Source organism: Adiantum capillus-veneris, chromosome 11 (genome assembly GCF_014529385.1).
Source record: "Adiantum capillus-veneris isolate H3 chromosome 11, ASM1452938v2, whole genome shotgun sequence".
Taxonomy (NCBI): domain Eukaryota; kingdom Viridiplantae; phylum Streptophyta; class Polypodiopsida; order Polypodiales; family Pteridaceae; genus Adiantum; species Adiantum capillus-veneris.
In genome coordinates, this window is record NC_140941.1 from 46,728,888 (window position 1) to 46,746,124 (window position 17,237).

Genomic DNA, 17,237 nt, shown 5'->3' on the forward strand with positions numbered 1-17,237 from the left:
ATCAAGCATCAACTTGGGTGGAAAGGGCAATAGAGAGGAGGAGGACAAGGAGAAGGAGGTAAACTCTATCCTAGTTTCATGTTTTTTTTTCTACCCTTCATTGTCTTTTTTCTTACCCTTGACTGGTTTATGACAGGATGTCCTGGAGGTTGATGAGTTTGCAGCAAGGATGGGTGGCAGGCGGTGGATCTCAGTCTTCCCTTGCACATTACATAGGAAAACTCCCCCTTGGCGATGTTTCCATTGTACATAATGAATTTACTCCCCAAGGCCATTTCATGACACGGTCGTTGAAAGCTCTAAGCAAGGTTTTTTGTTTGTGCACCATTGCTCAAACTGCACATCTTGTGTTCCTAGTGAATAGATCCCTTGTATGCACAGCATTTGGCACTAGCTTCCGTGGCCCAGATAGGGATACACGCTTTTGTTGGCTCAATTGACCCTCAAGTGATAGTGCACTCCCTTCTAGTTTGGTTATTGCCTTACGCGCAAGGGAGGCACCTAGAAATGGCAAAGAAAATTATGAGCTCCTCAGATGTATGATGTAAAATCAACTTTTCAAAAGTAATAAAATATATTTTGAATTGCCTCTCTATCTTGTACGTTCTTTTCAATGTGATCCCTCAATCTTGTAAATTACTGAAATTGGTAATTTGTTTTAATAAGCGGTGTCCTTTTTGCTTAAAGCAACAACTCAGCATAAGTGGGATGCACATCATCACTCCCTTCAACTTAGCTTAATACACTAAGAAACCAAAAAGGCAAATCATTGTGGGGACAATATAAAAATCATATGAGTGAAAAGAAGTGAAATTTATACTGTCATGTTGCATAAACATCTGCTTTCACTAAATATTAACATTTTTTGGTATCCTGGAGGGCAAAGAAGGCAAAAAATGTCAAAAAGGGGGTGGCCACAAGGGCGCACAGATGGTCCAAACAGAAGTCTTGGATGGCTTATCCGTGCACCCTTGTGGCCACCCCCTTTTTAACACTTTTTGGCTTTTTTTGCACTCCAGGACCCTACAAATGGTGAGATAAACCTTAAATTCAACTTTTCATGCACATGATCACTCCCTTCAACTTAACTTAATACTTAAAGAAACCAAAAGGTAAAATTATTTTGGGGACAGTATAAAAATCATCTAAGTGAAAAGAAATGGAATTTATACTGTCATGTTGCATAAACATCTGGTTTCACTAAATTTGCCAAAGCAAATCATATTGACTACATAGGGGATTATTTCCAAAACTGTAAGAGTTACAAAGCTATAAGAGCGATAGCATAGTTCCATCCATGCCCCAATCCTCCTCGACCTTCAATTTGTCTTCCATTCTCTTCGCAATCTACGGACATTCATTACAATAAGTAGCCAATGATCATCAAACTATGATGGAGTGAAAATGTGGTGGAAGGATTATCACCTTGTGACCTTGTAAACAAAATTGCGCTTGTTGAAGGTCCGCAAAATCCATAATAGCCAAATGTTCTCATACATTATTGAGAGTCCAATGCTTGTTCACTTGGACAGCCTCCAAAGCATCGTTGGGCATCCTCGCTGCAATGTCAAATCTTGCAATAGCGCCATCTACACTATGTAAGGGAGTCCACACGCCAAGCTTGCACATCCAATGATCATAGTGAAATTGTATGTACAAGGATATCCGGGATTTTAAATAGCGCATCCCAATACTTGAAGCTCCAACCTTAAACGGTACCTATCCCCATTGTGCATGCCCTCCAAAAAACCCCAGTCCTCTTCTAAAATCCTCCCTAAACACTCATAATGCACATCTTTACATACAAGCATTGTGGTAGTCTCCACAAATCCAAACTCTTTTAAAATATGCACGAAACAATGAATAGGCAAACACCAACTCAAGCCCACAGACCTAGAAGCTTTAGAATATTTCAAGGAGTTTTGGACATCTATTATTATCTTTTGCTTGAAAGATGCTACGGCCCACAAATCTGGTTGTGGCCACTCCATACTTAATAAGGAAGATACTTTGATAGGTTCAAGCTTTCCAAACTCCTGTGTAGAAGTAGGCACAATATAGGAATGATAATAGAATAAAATCCTTCTTGAACTAGTTTGGTTGGGCAAAGATGTGCAAAAATTGTTGCTCCAATATCTGCATGTATAGCATTGAATGTGCCGGAGAAACTATGTAGTGGCTGCTCCTCCACCAATGTGGATGGAAATATGACTATAAATGCATGTCAAATCTTAAGTATGAATTCATAAAAACATTCCACTATAATTACACACCTAGCTTTGTATTCTCAAAACATGTACTTACAATGTGTTGGAAATCAAGCTGGTTGTTGCAATTGCATGCTTGACATTGACAAAACATGTTGCACAATGGCTACAGTCCCCTTGTCTTTGCGACTCTTGAAGCAAGGAGCTTTCCTTTCTAATGATGATACAAGTTTGCACGATTTCGCACACTATGATGGCCAATAGTAGATGGCTACATGTATACCCAAGCACCTTTGGTGAACTCTTGTGGCACCCCCTCATCATCTATACCTCTTATGTTGTGGCATACAAGTGATGTGACCTCATCCTTTGGCTGCCTTTGCGGAGTAGAGTTGGCCATGGGTGAACAAAGAAAATAGGAGGAGGAGCAGGACCTTGCTTGTTGCTACAATGTAGGTGGGAGAAAGTAAATGACTTTGCTTGGTGTGCCAATGGGAGGTGGTAGTGACAAAGGGGGGGAGGAGTGTTGTGGAAATCGAGATAAGAGAAGCTGGATAACCCTTGCTTGGTGTGGCAATGGCAGGTGATAGGGGAGAAGATAGAAGCTTCCTTGCTGCAGCAATGGAGATGGTGTAGAGAGAGAGTGTTGGAGTAGAGGGTGAGTGTGATGGTTTCAACCAAGGAGGAGTTGGAAAAGGGTTCTAGAGAGAGAAAAACACTTTCTGACTGAGGAATAGTTTTGGGGGAGCTTTGGATTGTTAAAAATGATGTTTCGAAAAAACAAAATTTGAATTTTAGGGTTTTCGATGCATGTTTTGACTTTTAGAGGTGAAAAATGCTTCTTTGACCATAAAATAGGTTTATGGGGGTTTTAACAAAATAAGATTTGAATTTTGAAAATGTTCAAAATTTTAGGATTTTTTCAAAATTGGATCAAAAAGGAGGGAAGTTGGAGGTTCTAGGTGACCCACCACCCCCTCCCCCTCCCCCCCTATACCCCTCCCCCACCCTCGTCTCTATATGGCACGGCTCCAGCCACGGGGGATCTATGGTGGGAAAGGGAAGCGGGAATCGCAATGCAATCCTAGCCGTCCGTCGAATCGGTGAACTAGGGGTGAACTAGGATATGGTGAACTAGGGTGGGAAAGCGAAATGCACGTCCTTTTAGGAAGATTCTTGATCAATGATTGGAGGTGAACTTGGGGTAAACTAGGCCTGAAAAGTAGATTTGCACATAATCCAAGGATAGTTAAGGGCCAGTCATTATTACTTTGAGAAGACACATTTTAAAAAGCCAAACCTTCACATAGAGGGACACTAATGTGCATGTATAGTGAGGAGAGAGAGCTTTGAAATTAGTGAACTAACAGCAAACTAGGGTGAACTAGAGGTAAACTAAGGTTTTTTTACTTTACCATAGTGAACTAGTGATGAACTTGGGGTGGCCTATGAATGTGGGTTCACAGAGGTGAACTAGGGGTGAACTAAGAGTGAACTAGAAGTAAACTAAACTTAGCTTCCTTCAATATGGAATCACTTGAAGACCATGCAGGCAACAAGATCATATCGGACGTAGAATTGGAGAGTGACTCAAGCACTAGCAACACATGTGATCAAGCTAGTGACTCTCCGAGATCCTTTGAAGGTAATGAAGGGAAACAAACAAGGTTACCTTCCTTTTTCGATCCACTAGCATATGTTTCTCCTATTTTCTATTCTTTTGAAAGGAGTACTTATAAGCTGATGAAGAATGTGATTAGGGATGATACTTTAATCACCTTGGCAGCTCTTAAAGCTTGTCATACTAGAGGGGTGCTAGATTTGGGTAGATGGAGAAAAATGAAGGAAGGTTTGTGCTTGGGACAACCTGAAGATGGCATGAGTTATCTTTGTTTACCCTCATCATCTTCAAAGCTCAAGATATCTTATCTCGAAGAATGGGGGAACATTGTGGAAGGTTGCCACACAAAGGGATATGAACAAAATCACTTGGGGATAAAAGATACCTTTAAAATGATCAAGCTAGAGTGGTGTGTGGACATTAGAAGACATGGGATTCCACTTGACTATATGAAGGACCTTCTCAGTGCTTGTGAGTGTAAGAGATGGAAGGAATACTTAGAAGCATGCAGTAGTGCCAAAAGAAAGCATACATATGTGCGTCTTCCACATCACAAAGTGTAGATATATCAGAAGTAAAAGCAGCTTTGGTGGATATTATGGTTGAGCATAAAGTGAGGCTTTTTATGGTTCGTTCAAGTAAGAGCTATGGTATCTCTAATACCACTATCGATTACATTTGTCATAGAGGTGGACAACCCCAAAATAAAGGTACCAAAAAGAGGCTTAGGAAAACAAAGAAGTGTGAATGCCCTTTCAAAGTCAAAGTAGAATATCTTGATGGTAACAAAAAGGCCTCCCTTTTGTTGTTTCCTCTTCATGAAGGACATACCCCTGGGAGTCGTGAGGATTTATACCACTTACATGTCCATCCAAATGTGATTTAGTGTTGTATGGAAGATCTATTTGATGTTGGCAATGCACGAAGTGTTGCAAAGATGTCCTTATCAAAAGAGCAAGTACATAATAAACGGTCTCCTTGCGTTGATCAAGTGACCTTCAGGTTATTTATGATAAAAAGGGAAGTTTCAATGATGTCATTTCCAATACAAAATCAAGGTATTTACTGGGCTATCTCTTTGACTCAAGTAAATTTTGTAATTTCTCGTGGTGAAACTAATGCATTTTAGGTATACTTCTCATTTTGTGCTCCAAGGAAAACTTTTTAGGGATCATTGGACATGTATGTTGACCGAGGATACAATGCTAAAGAAGCAGGGAAAGGTATCCATAATATTTTGATTCGTTTGGGAGAGTTGTAGTGACCAAAACTTGTTTGAGCATAGTGCCTATTGAAGCCTTTTTTGTGCAAACATGCAGGTGTGCTACTACCAGCCTTACAATCCTCACGCAACAAATGAGAGTAAAAATCCCTTTATTCTTATCATTCAAGACCAATGGATGTTGGAAATGGCTATGTGATTCTCTTGGCATAACTCATGGGCTATTGATAGCACTTTTAAGACAAATGTGTTTGGGCTACGACTATATGCCACTGTCTTGCCAAACCAACATGGTGTGGGTATTCCAATTTGGTTTATGATGTGCTCTAATGACCCAGGCTTAGACCATGAGAGGATAGCACTAGAGATAACATTATCTACAATTCTATCTAGAATGGGGAATGTTAGACCTACCGCCCTTGTCATTGACAAATCTGCTTTAGACTTGAAGAATTCTCAAAAGTCATCAATGGAGATGAATGTTGTTGGCATTCTTATAAAATGGGACCCCGAGAGCAACATTTTTGCCACATTATTGAGTGTTGGTTCCACACAAATAACGCATGGGTGGAAAATCTTCTTCCAAAGGTTTGTAGACTCTTCTGTGTGAATGCAATGCGTGTGTAGTCCCCGGGCTCCAAGATCATCTTTATTCATCAATGACAACACTTATGCATGCCTTCGACAAGGTAGAATTTGAGAATCACTACCAAGAACTTCTTCAACACTATGTAGCTCATATTAATGTGCAAAGGTATGTGACAAATGGTTGGTGTGGACATGACTGCCCAAGGTGCAGAAGATGGCCTAAGTTTGGTCGTTTATTCAACTATGGAAATGTTGACACTACCAACTTAGTGGAGAGACTATGGCAATACATAAAGTATACCTTATTAGACATGCGGATCAATAGATCTATTGTGGATCTCTTGCATGCTATTGTGGGTGATTCAACAACTGGCAATAGAATGGGTGGTACTTTATTGGAGTTCTTCAAACAAAAAAAAGAAATAGGTGAGACAAGCCCTCATGGATTGATTTCTCTATTTGCTATGAAAGAGGGATCTTAAACTTGATTTGGTATTGTTACTCTAGTTGACTCGGGCCACTACAACATCCAGGGCTCTTCAAAGCAACACACTACGCGATTACATGGTGGGGAGAAAATACTACAACAGTACGAGGGTGATCCTTCCACCTTGGAAATTGTGAATGAGATGACATTATTATTCAAGGTTCGAATTATTTCTAATCCAAGCCACTGGCATCATGTGAGCATGCAATGCAACTACTATGATTGCCCAGATTGGGCAAGCGGGTGTAAACACCTATATGCACTTCACCTAATCATAAAGAAGTACTTTCCACACTTGTATCCCTTCATTACAACTGTGGATAATGAGCATGCCGTTGATAAAGATCTCCATAACATAGAAGATATCAATGAATATTTCATGGACAACTCGTTTGAGGATGGGGCTGATGATAATGAGGTCTTGAAATGTGTAAGTGAGGTCAGAAGCATACTTACAACGATTGAAGAAGGCTTGAAGGACAATGATCCGGCTCAAAAAGAAGTCTTGTTACGTGAACTCAACATTTGCAAGGATACCTTACTAAAGACCTCGCCACCGAAGGCGATTGATATGCCTATGAGAGGAAGTAAACGGCAAATACAAGCACATGTGACTCAAACAAGACTTGGGCATGGGAAGAGGCCACAAGAAGTGGAGCCAAATATAGAGGTTTATGAAGCAAGGACATCCCAACCAACAAAGCAAGCTCACAAAACATCAATGTGGTAGGTCTCGGGTTTGATTTCATGAGACACCATGAATTTGGTGTCCACATTGTTGCACCAAAAAATTCATGGTTGACCCTAGGGTTACCATTACATGTGCCACTTTCCATGCATTATTGTCTTTATTGGCACAACATACCCTTCCGGATGGAGAGACCTACCTAATAGATAAACATGTGAGAATATGTGATATCCCAACAAATGTTGTATGCAAGATTATTTATTGTACATCAAGAGAAACCCCAACAGATGAGAGAGACTTCACAATGGTTAAAGACAATGGTGAAGTTCTCTGTAATGTGTTTGCATCCCAATGGAGGCTTGTGCTCGTATGATGGATCCATTTTGCTCATGTATATTTGGTTTAAACAAGGTTTATGTCTATTTTGCTTCTGGTTACACTTGTCTTGATACTCTTGCACTCAATATATGAATTTACATTTGGTTTACATTTGGTATGCTCTAGGAATATCTGTGGTGCTCACACCAAATCAACCCCTGGTTCACCCCAAGTTCACTACCAGTTCACCCCTAGTTCACCCTAAGTTCACTTTTGGGTCACCACTATAGGCCACAACCCATTTTCACCACCAATGCACCCTTAGTTCACTTTTAGTTCACCCTAATTCTTATCCCTAGTTCACCCTTAGTTCACCACTGTAGGGCCAAAACTCATGCTCTCAGGAATCATTCTCAAATTAGGTCCCTAGTTTATCCCTAGTTCACCCTTAGTTTACCATTGAAAGGCCTAAGCCATGCTCTTGAGAATCATTCTTAGATTTGGTCCCTAGTTCACCCCTTGGGAACCATTCTAAGTGTAGGTCCCTAGTTCACCCCTAGTTCACCCTTAGTTCACCACTGCAAGGCCCAAAACCATGCTCTCGAGAATCATTCTCAGATTTCCTCCCTAGTTCACCTCTAGTTCACCCCTACTTCAATTAGATTTGGTCCCTAGTTCACCCTTAGGTCACCCCTAGTTCACCCCTAGTTATTTCACCCTCAGTTCACCTCTGGGTCACCCCTTACGCCTAGTTTGCATCACAAATGGAGGCTTCGTTGTCATGTAATTTGAGTTACCTTAGTTCAAGACTCACTTGCTTATATTTTATAGCAATTCCTCCCCTACAATAATTGGTCTATCAAAAAAAAAATATCACCCCATTTCTCGCTTTTCTCACCAACAAATGTACCTACCATAACAACGTGAACCCAAATAGATTGCATTATTGCACTAGCACAATCTTCGCTCATAAGTTTTTGGCAACAAGTGCACCTACCTTGGTCACTCTTAGAGAATTAGAATTGATCTTAACACATCCATCATAACACATCATTTCTTACATCATAACACATCATTTCTCACATCTTAACACATCATTTCTTACCACACATGAAATAGACAAATTGAACAACATTTTGGAGAGAACATGACGAGTTACACCGCATAAAGAACAAAAATTTACTCAAAACCCCATTATATAGCATTACATTATTTGCAATTGTGAACTTAGATCACTCAAGTCTTAGTGAGTTGTACATCAACCATAGAGAGTTAGTGAATCATGTAAATCACTAGAGTAAGACCATCACATAAAGTTAATTGTTTTTTCAATGAAAAACATTTACATACCCAGCTCTTTGATCATTTACCAAAGGCCCCCAGCAATAAGATGCTTCATATAAGCCATAACATAAAACCCACAATCATGGGCATTTGGTTGGCAAGGAACCTAAAGACATGCGTCAAATTTCAATAGTGAAAAATCATTTAAATTTATCTTATCAACATGTAAACACATGTGTACAACACTTGAGCCATTGACACACCTCGGGTATTTCTAGTGGTGAAAGTTCTTTTCTTGGTTTTGCCATGAACTCTTTCAAACCCTCGTTCGAAGAATTGTGAGATAGAATCTCAAGAACCCTACAATGAAAGATCTTAGTTCCAACTCTCACTCAATAACTTCTATATTCCTTACCACATACATACCTATAAACACTAGCAAGATAGGTTGTTCCATTAGAATCTGGCAATGAATTGAAGTACATGATAGCATGTGAATCCCATGGAAATTTGTCAAGCTTTTTGAAGTGATTGTTGAAGATGACATAAAGGACCCAATGGTTCCTTAAACAAGACATAAATATGCAACAAATTAAGCATGACAACCAAAGGTACATCACATCACTTTCAAGCTAAAAGAAAATGAATAAAGCATACCTACTAACTATTGGTAGAAAAAGGAACCAATGTTGAGACATATCTAAACCTTGCAAGTAATTCTTGATAACTCCAATGTCTTCATGGTGACGTAGTGTAACATAGTCATACCATAAACTATCCATGAACCAAACTTTGTCTAAAATATCTTTAGGCAATGTGTTTTCTATCCAACTATCACCATAAAAAACAAAGACATTGCGTTGAAAACTTACATAATATACGACTTATTTTTGAAAGCATACAAATGAGCTTTAAGCTATACCTACATCATGAACAAGCTCATTGTTTTTGTGGAACTTTGGCATGGGAAATATCTTCAAGCATTTTCATGTCCACTTTGGAATTATATTAGATCAATGAGATCTAAAGTGAATTGGTGATCCACTTTCAAAACTATATGTCAAAGCAAATTCATACATCAACAAATGATAGAGAATGCTAAATATTTAGAGGATGGTAATATTCACCTTGCTTGTATGGACTCGTTGCCATTACTACTACTTGCTTCCAAGTTAATGCCCCCGTTGCTTATCACCAAAGAAAGTGGAATGTCTCCTTTGGAAAGAGAAGAGTCACTAATCATTTGGATTTTCTTTGACGAACCAATGGTCACCCGAATCTGAAGTATATTGACAAGATCAAGAGAAGCTAAGTAACATTATCTACTATATGCATGATTTACATTTCTACATGAACAAAGTTTTACCCGTTTCCCTCTTTGAATGGACAACAAATTTTCAAGCAAGGAAGCACCTATGGTATGGGAGTACCCTCTATGAAGTTGTTTTTTTTCCCTTGCTTCACGGGTGCAAGCAAAGGACCATGACCATCATCCAATGTGAGATTTGGCTACAAGACATGTAACTCATTTAACACCAAATTCAAAATCCCCATCATACCACACAATTAGTCATTTAAATAACGACACTACATGCAACATACCGGAGTACATGCTTGCTCAATATCAACTTTCTCCTCTACTTTTTTGTCCTCTGCTTTTTCCTCTTCTTTATGCTTTTTTCATTGGGGTTACGCTTCTAAAAAGAGTCGAGAGCAAAAAGAAAAAAAAACATAATCCTGATATATTAAAAAAATGTGATGGTTGGGATATATATGCTTACATACATTTTGAAGCCCCAATCAATCCGTTTTTGTATACCCACCATGCGTGCATCTTTTGTGCTCATGTACTCCCCCAATGCATTGGCCATTTCTCTTTCTACAAAAGTTTCTCTCGATCCCTTTGCTAGCTTCTCACTCTCATCGAAAGAATTCCATTTTCAAAGCAAGGACTTCTCCCTCCCTTGTAGTAGAAACTTTGTTTTGTTTCTCTTGAACTTATAAGCCGCATCCTCGAACCGCACCTTTGATTGCTTCTCGTATGTGTTTGCCCTTGACGAAGTCTGATTCATCATGCCTTGAGGTCGACCACCCTTGTGTAGCAGGATATCACACTTGGTGCCATGATCAATCTCAAAGATGCTCCATCATGTCGACCCTCTTCTCGTAACATATTTTGTTAGCCCGGCACTCTTCCGTTGCAATGCATTGACGAGTTCCGTGATTGTTTGTTTGTGAACTTGTGAAGCAGACACTTAATTGAATGCTCCTCCTCCTAAATCTTAGCCCATTGCAATTTCAAGCCTCACTGGTATAAGGCACAGAAATGGGTATAAGGCACACAGAGCATAAGCCACTGTATGCTAGGGTTTTAGCCTGTTGTAAAGAGCTATGGTATCCTTGCTTTGCGGGTGCCGATTGTATGAAAATGTTGTAAGCCGCAGAGCTTCAATAAGGTAGTAATAATCAATGCTAATAATGCACCAAAGGAATAAGGCAGCGCATGATGCAGGCAGCACATGAAGCACAAGGCTGCACCTGGCTTGACGCAAGAGAAACCATGGGCGGCATGCTGAAAGCAGCGGCTCACACAGGGCCTGACCTGATACAGGAGAGCGCAAGGGAATTCCAAAAGCCCGGGCTCGCACAGCAGGACGAGGCCTAGTTCACCAAATTGCACGTCAAAGCCACATTGAATGCTCACCGCCATCCCCTGAACTAGGCCCCCCCCCCCATCGGATGGCTCACATCCCCACTACTCTCCCAACCCTCGATCCCCTCTGGCCTTCAGCAGTGCCATATAGTGACGAGGCTCCCCCACCTTCTCACTAGGTAAGAGGCCATTAAGAAGTGTAAGACTACTTTGTCCCCCTACTTTTTTGAGGGCATAGAGTGTTTCCACCACCCTCTTCTCATTGGCTAGCCTCTAATTAACCTTAAACCCAAAGGGCCCCTAGAGGGTTCATATTTTTCTTATTATCACAGAGCTTGTAAAAAACTAACCCAATGCGTAGTGAATGCTAAGCATTGCCAGTACACGCACACACACTGTCTTAGGGTGTAGGAGACCTCTCACCAAAATACCCTCTTACAATGAACACAATTTTGGCGATGACAACAAGCTACACACTTTCTCAAACAAGTTCAAATGATAAAACTTAAAAGACGCAAGTCACCTTGAATTCGGTAAACCGCATTGCACAAGTGGAAGGACGAATATTTGAACACCGAATCACACCTTTGAAGCACCAAACCTCAATTTTCATTGATGATGGATGCACATCAATAGTGGTTTTGAGATTTTGAACTCCCACTCTCTCACTTGCAATGTGTATCTTGAAAGCTTTTCTCACACCAAGTGTGAACCTCACATATGGTTGCCTAAGTCTGTTGAGATGATTTACAAAATAGGAGCGGCCTATTTATAGGTTGGAGACTTCTCATTAAGATTATTGGTAATCTTATTTTACAAGCAAACAAATCAAGATTATATTTTTCTTTTTAATATCAAAACATTGCGGGTCTGCTTGTCAGCTTGAGTCATGGATGTGGACTTCAAGAGAGTGCATTATTGATGGTAGATAAGATGAAAGTAAGTTTTAAGGGGAGAGAGAGAGAGAGAGAGAGAGAGTTTTATTTTATGTACATATCTTGAGGGAAGGTGCTTTTTAGAGTTGGGTTAATGGGTGTTGTGTTAGTAGTGTTAGCAATCACTAAAAAAAGTTAATAAGGTAAAATGACTTGAAGGATGAGATAAGAGGGGTGAATGAGATATGTGTACCCTTGAGATGGTGAATCCTTGAGGAATCTTGGACTCACCCTTGCGTAGATTGTCGAAAGTGACCGCCATTCTTCTTCTTCTTCTTTTCACGCCACCGCCATAGTTGAATCATCACAAAGAGAATAAGGGTTTTGTTGATGAAAAACCCCCATTTTGCAAGGATTAAGTATGGTTAGGTTACTGATTGTTAATGCATTCTTAAAAGGGTAGAATAAAATTATAGTATGGGAGTAATAGAGGAGATGGTGGCTATGGGTGTGAGAGGGGAGGCTAATGATGAAGAGGGTGAGAGAAAACCATGGAAGTTGCAGGTTTGAGCGAGGAATAGAGGGAAATGAGTCTGTGTGTGTGTGTGTGTGGAAGTAGGACAGGAGGTGAGAGAAGACTATGGGTTACTTGTGAGAAAAGTGGGCAGACTCAGATCCACCAAAAAATCATATCTCACTGGTGGTAGCTTGAAAAATATCAAAATGCTTGAGGTGATTATTTAGCTCTTGGTCCACATTTTGTCTTTTAATCACGGCTTCAAATTTGGAGTGGAGATAGATATAAAAAATATCACCAAAATATCTATTCTTCTTCACAAAAAAAGTCTTCAATGGCCCCCCTTTTGTTGAATTTTCATAAGGCTCCAAAGTTGAGCCCCTCCTTGCATGAGAGCATGACCTAATAGATTTCTAAAGGTTTGAAAACATGCATGGTTGTGGATTATGCACAAATATAATATATGGATATAATGGGAAAAAAAACAGATTAGTATATAAACAATTCATGGAATCTAGAATAATGTTAGTTGTACATATAAAAAATCAATATGTGAAAATATAGGGAATCAAATGAGGGTCCTCATTTATTTCACCTACAAACTATTGATGGGGGGCTTTTCACAAGCCAAGCTCCCATACCCCTCTTCTCTCGTCCCCATCCCATGAAAACCCCCTCTTATGGAGGGAGTGATAAAAGGCATTGGAAAAAGTAAGAAAAAAATAAAGTATGATTATGTAAATATATAAGAAAGGTAAAATAGGCCACCTCATGCCTGCGGGGTAGCCCATCCCCACCTTGCCTCCTTTTTCTTCACTGTTGCCCCGTCGGGTGTCCCTTTTCCTCTCCTCCACTCAAAAGGTCAACCCCCTCTCTCTTCCCCTTGTCCTTTCTCCTTTCTCTCTCCCCTCAAGCTACCCCACCTCTCACCAATAATGCATTATAACTCACCAATAATGCACCCTAACTCACATGCAACTTACCCTATCTTCCAAAATAGTATACCCCACCCCCTCTTTCTCTCTCCTATCATATCCCATGACCCAAATACCCCCCTCTCTCTCTAAAGGGTGCCATGTCTCTTGTCTTGTAGCTAAATAACCTCCCCCACACTCACACACACTCAGTTTCACTGAAAAAGGTGCCCACAGACCCATCCCCACCCGGTGGTTACCTGATTTTTCTTGTGTTCACACACATCTGCACACAGATTCACCTCTGAACACACTCCCTTCTCTCCCCTCTTGTAATTACTTTATTCTCCATGTCACCTCTCACTTTTTTTCATCAACCCATCTCTCTCTCTCTTAGTCTCTCTCTCATGAGACTGCTGTTCTGGCACATATACACACAACCAGACAAGTGGGGCCCACAGTCACATGGCCTATGTAGATAATGATTTCTTCATTTCTAAATGCTAGAATTTCTCCCTCCTCCTCCCCTATATAAAGAGGGGTCACCATCACACTAAGGACACACACCATCACCAAAGAGTACACTATGCACTATGTGTGGCCTAGTGCACACACACACACCCACACCATCACCATCACCGCAATCACCATGCTCGTCTTGAGCATGACCTCTACACCCTTGGGCTATGGAAGATGAAGGGAAACTAAATGAAGGATGATGGCCATAACCCTCGTGCGAGTCTTCGCCATCAACTCCCACCTATCTGCCATGTGCTCTACCACGCTCTCCCTTCTCATTCCCCTACCCTATGCTCCCCATTTCATCGTCTTATTCTCTAAATAAAGCTTGAGGTTTTGTGAGTATGTTTTCTTGCAATGTTTTTCCCATGTGAGGTGTGCGAAATCGCCACCTAGTCTTGTGTTTGGAGTGAGCTTGTGTATGTGTGAAGGGTGTGCAGATTCGCCATCCTTTTGTGGTGCCTAAGTACTAAGACGCTATACCCCCTCCCTCACTCTCTCTCTCTCTCTCTCTCTCTCTCTCTCTCTCTCACTTGATCTCATTCCCTTTCCTCTTCATCATTACTCCCAAGCATCCATATCTCTTGGATGAAAACTTTGTTATGGTGGTGTGTTGTTTACGTCCTAGCCGCTGAAGCTAGGTGGTGCCCCCTTTTTGCTTTACCATGACAGGCTCGAGGCGTGCCATTCGGTCCTCGGTGCTTTAGAGGCCGTTGGGGTTCGGGGTTCGCTTTGCTCCCGTCACTATAAAGGAGCTAAAAGGTTCATGGGACGTGTTGGTTATTACTGGCGGTCTATATTGAACTTTGTCGAGATAGCTCACCCATTATACAAGCTTCCTCGCCCATTATACAAGCTTCTTATTGAGTTCCATGGGACTGTGGAGTGTGACCATGCTTATGAGTTATTAAAAAAGGCCTTGACAAGTGCTCCCATCCTATGAGTGCCGGATTGGAATATAATTTTCCATGTGCATATTGATGCATCAAACTTTGCTATTGGGTGTGTTCTAGCTCAACCAGGAGAACATAAATTGGACTACCCATTAGCTTTGCAAGGAAAGGAAAGGAAAAGAGAAAGGAAAAGCCGTAGTAGTGGATCCACCCAGAGCAAAGGAGAGGGACAAGGGTAAGGAGAAGGTAACCTTTTTAGAACCACTTGAGGCCATGACTGTGAAAAGAGCTAGGAAAGGCTACACAATCAGATGATGAGAGATGCTTGTCGGGTAAGTTTGAAGAAGTTCAAATACACCATATCCCAAGGGCTCAAAACCAACAAGCAGATGCCCTAGCAAGTGAAAGACTACAGGAAGTGGTGGTTGGAGCAATAAAACTAAAGCTCCCTCTATTTCAAGGCAGTGATGCCTTGCCTGACATCATGCATTTTTTGGAAACAGGGGAATGCCCATCAGATTTAACAAAGGGACAGAAGCAATGGCTGACACGGAAGGCCACAAGGTATCGACTCATCAATGATGGTTTGTACTGTAAGGATAAGGACCAAATACTCAGGAGGGTCCCTCTCTCTCACGAAATCACGCGAGTAATTGCTAGTTGTCACGACGGGGTTTGTGGTGGTCACTTTGCCCTAGACATAACAAGTAGGAAAATCTTGCAGGCAGCTTCATATGGCCTAGCCTCAACCGTGATGTACACCATTGGTGCAAAACGTGTAAGTTGTGTCAAAAGGCCCACACTAGGTCACTTATGCCTGAACCACAGACACCTATTCTCTCATATGGCCCATTTGAAAAATGGGGTATCGATGCCATTGGGCCATTACCTAGGGCCAACTCAGGAAAATTCTACATTATCATGGGGATCGACTACATGACTAGATTGGCAGAGGCTACAACCACCACTAGAATCACAGCGGTAGAGGTAGCTAAATTTATCTACGAGCACATATGCTGTAGCTTTGGCACACCTTTAGAGATCATCTCTGATAGAGGGCCAGGTTTCAGAGCAGACTTGGTAGGAGAATTAATGCAGAAACTGGGCATTACAAGGAGGCACTCTTCACCATATTACCCTCAATGTAATGGCCTAGTTGAAAAGGTAAATGGAATGGTTTCTAAAATTATTACCAAGCAGGTAAAAAATCATCCCGGAGACTGGGATAAGTATCTACTACCAGCTTTATGGGCCTACAGAACTTCATTTCGTACATCCTTGGGATTCACACCGTATCATCTAGTATTTGGTAAGGAAGCAATCTTGCCCATTGAAGTGCAACTACAAAGTCTCAGAGTAATGGCAAGCCAATTTCAACAACCCAACATGCATTTGAGAGATCACATCATCAACTTGGAAAGACTGCAGCTGGACAGAGAAGAAGCAATAAATTATTATGCAGCACAAGCAGAGCATAGACGGCTTAGCTTTAACGAGCATCTCCGGAAAAAAGAATTAAAGAAAGGAATGTTGGTGCTCCGCTACGACAATCGCTTCGACACGCGCAAGGATAAGAAACTCCTGCTCCGATGGGAAGGCCCTTTTATCATCAGGAAAAAGTATGCCAATGGAAGCTACCAGCTTATGGAGGCTGATGGAAAACTTCATAAAACCAGGTTAAATGGTTGGCGACTTAAACCATATTTTCTTCGATTTGACCAGGCTCCACCAATTGACATTCCAGATGAGGACACACCATCAGCCGCCACCTCCGACGATAATGATCAAACAGATGAGCTAGAGACATGAATGCCTCTAGCCAAAAGGGGAGGGCTAATGATGGGGGCTTTTCACAAGCCAAGCTCCCATACCCCTCTTCTCTCGTCCCCATCCCATGAAAACCCCCTCTTATGGAGGGAGTGATAAAAGGCATTGGAAAAAGTAAGAAAAAAATAAAGTATGATTATGTAAATATATAAGAAAGGTAAAATAGGCCACATCATGCCTACGGGGTGGCCCATCCCCACCTTGCCTCCTTTTTCTTCACTGTTGCCCCGTCGGGTGTCCCTTTTCCTCTCCTCCACTCAAAAGGTCAACCCCCTCTCTTTCCCTTGTCCTTTCTCCTTTCTCTCTCCCCTCAAGCTACCCCACCTCTCACCAATAATACATTATAACTCACCAATAATGCACCCTAACTCACATGCAACTTACCCTATCTTCCAAAATAGTATACCCCACCCCCTCTTTCTCTCTCCTATCATATCCCATGACCCAAATACCCCCCTCTCTCTCTAAAGGGCGCCATGTCTCTTGTCTTGTAGCTAAATAACCTCCCCCACACTCACACACACTCAGTTTCACTGAAAAAGGTTCCCACAGACCCATCCCCACCCGGTGGTTACCTGATTTTTCTTGTGTTCACACACATCTGCACATAGATTCACCTCTGAA

General features: G+C 41.3%; 1 pseudogene; it reads right to left on the minus strand.

Annotated features, from left to right (window-relative positions):
- Positions 1-9,538: 9,538 nt before the first annotated feature.
- Positions 9,539-10,626, minus strand: LOC147447189 (uncharacterized; annotated as a pseudogene).
- Positions 10,627-17,237: the final 6,611 nt, after the last annotated feature.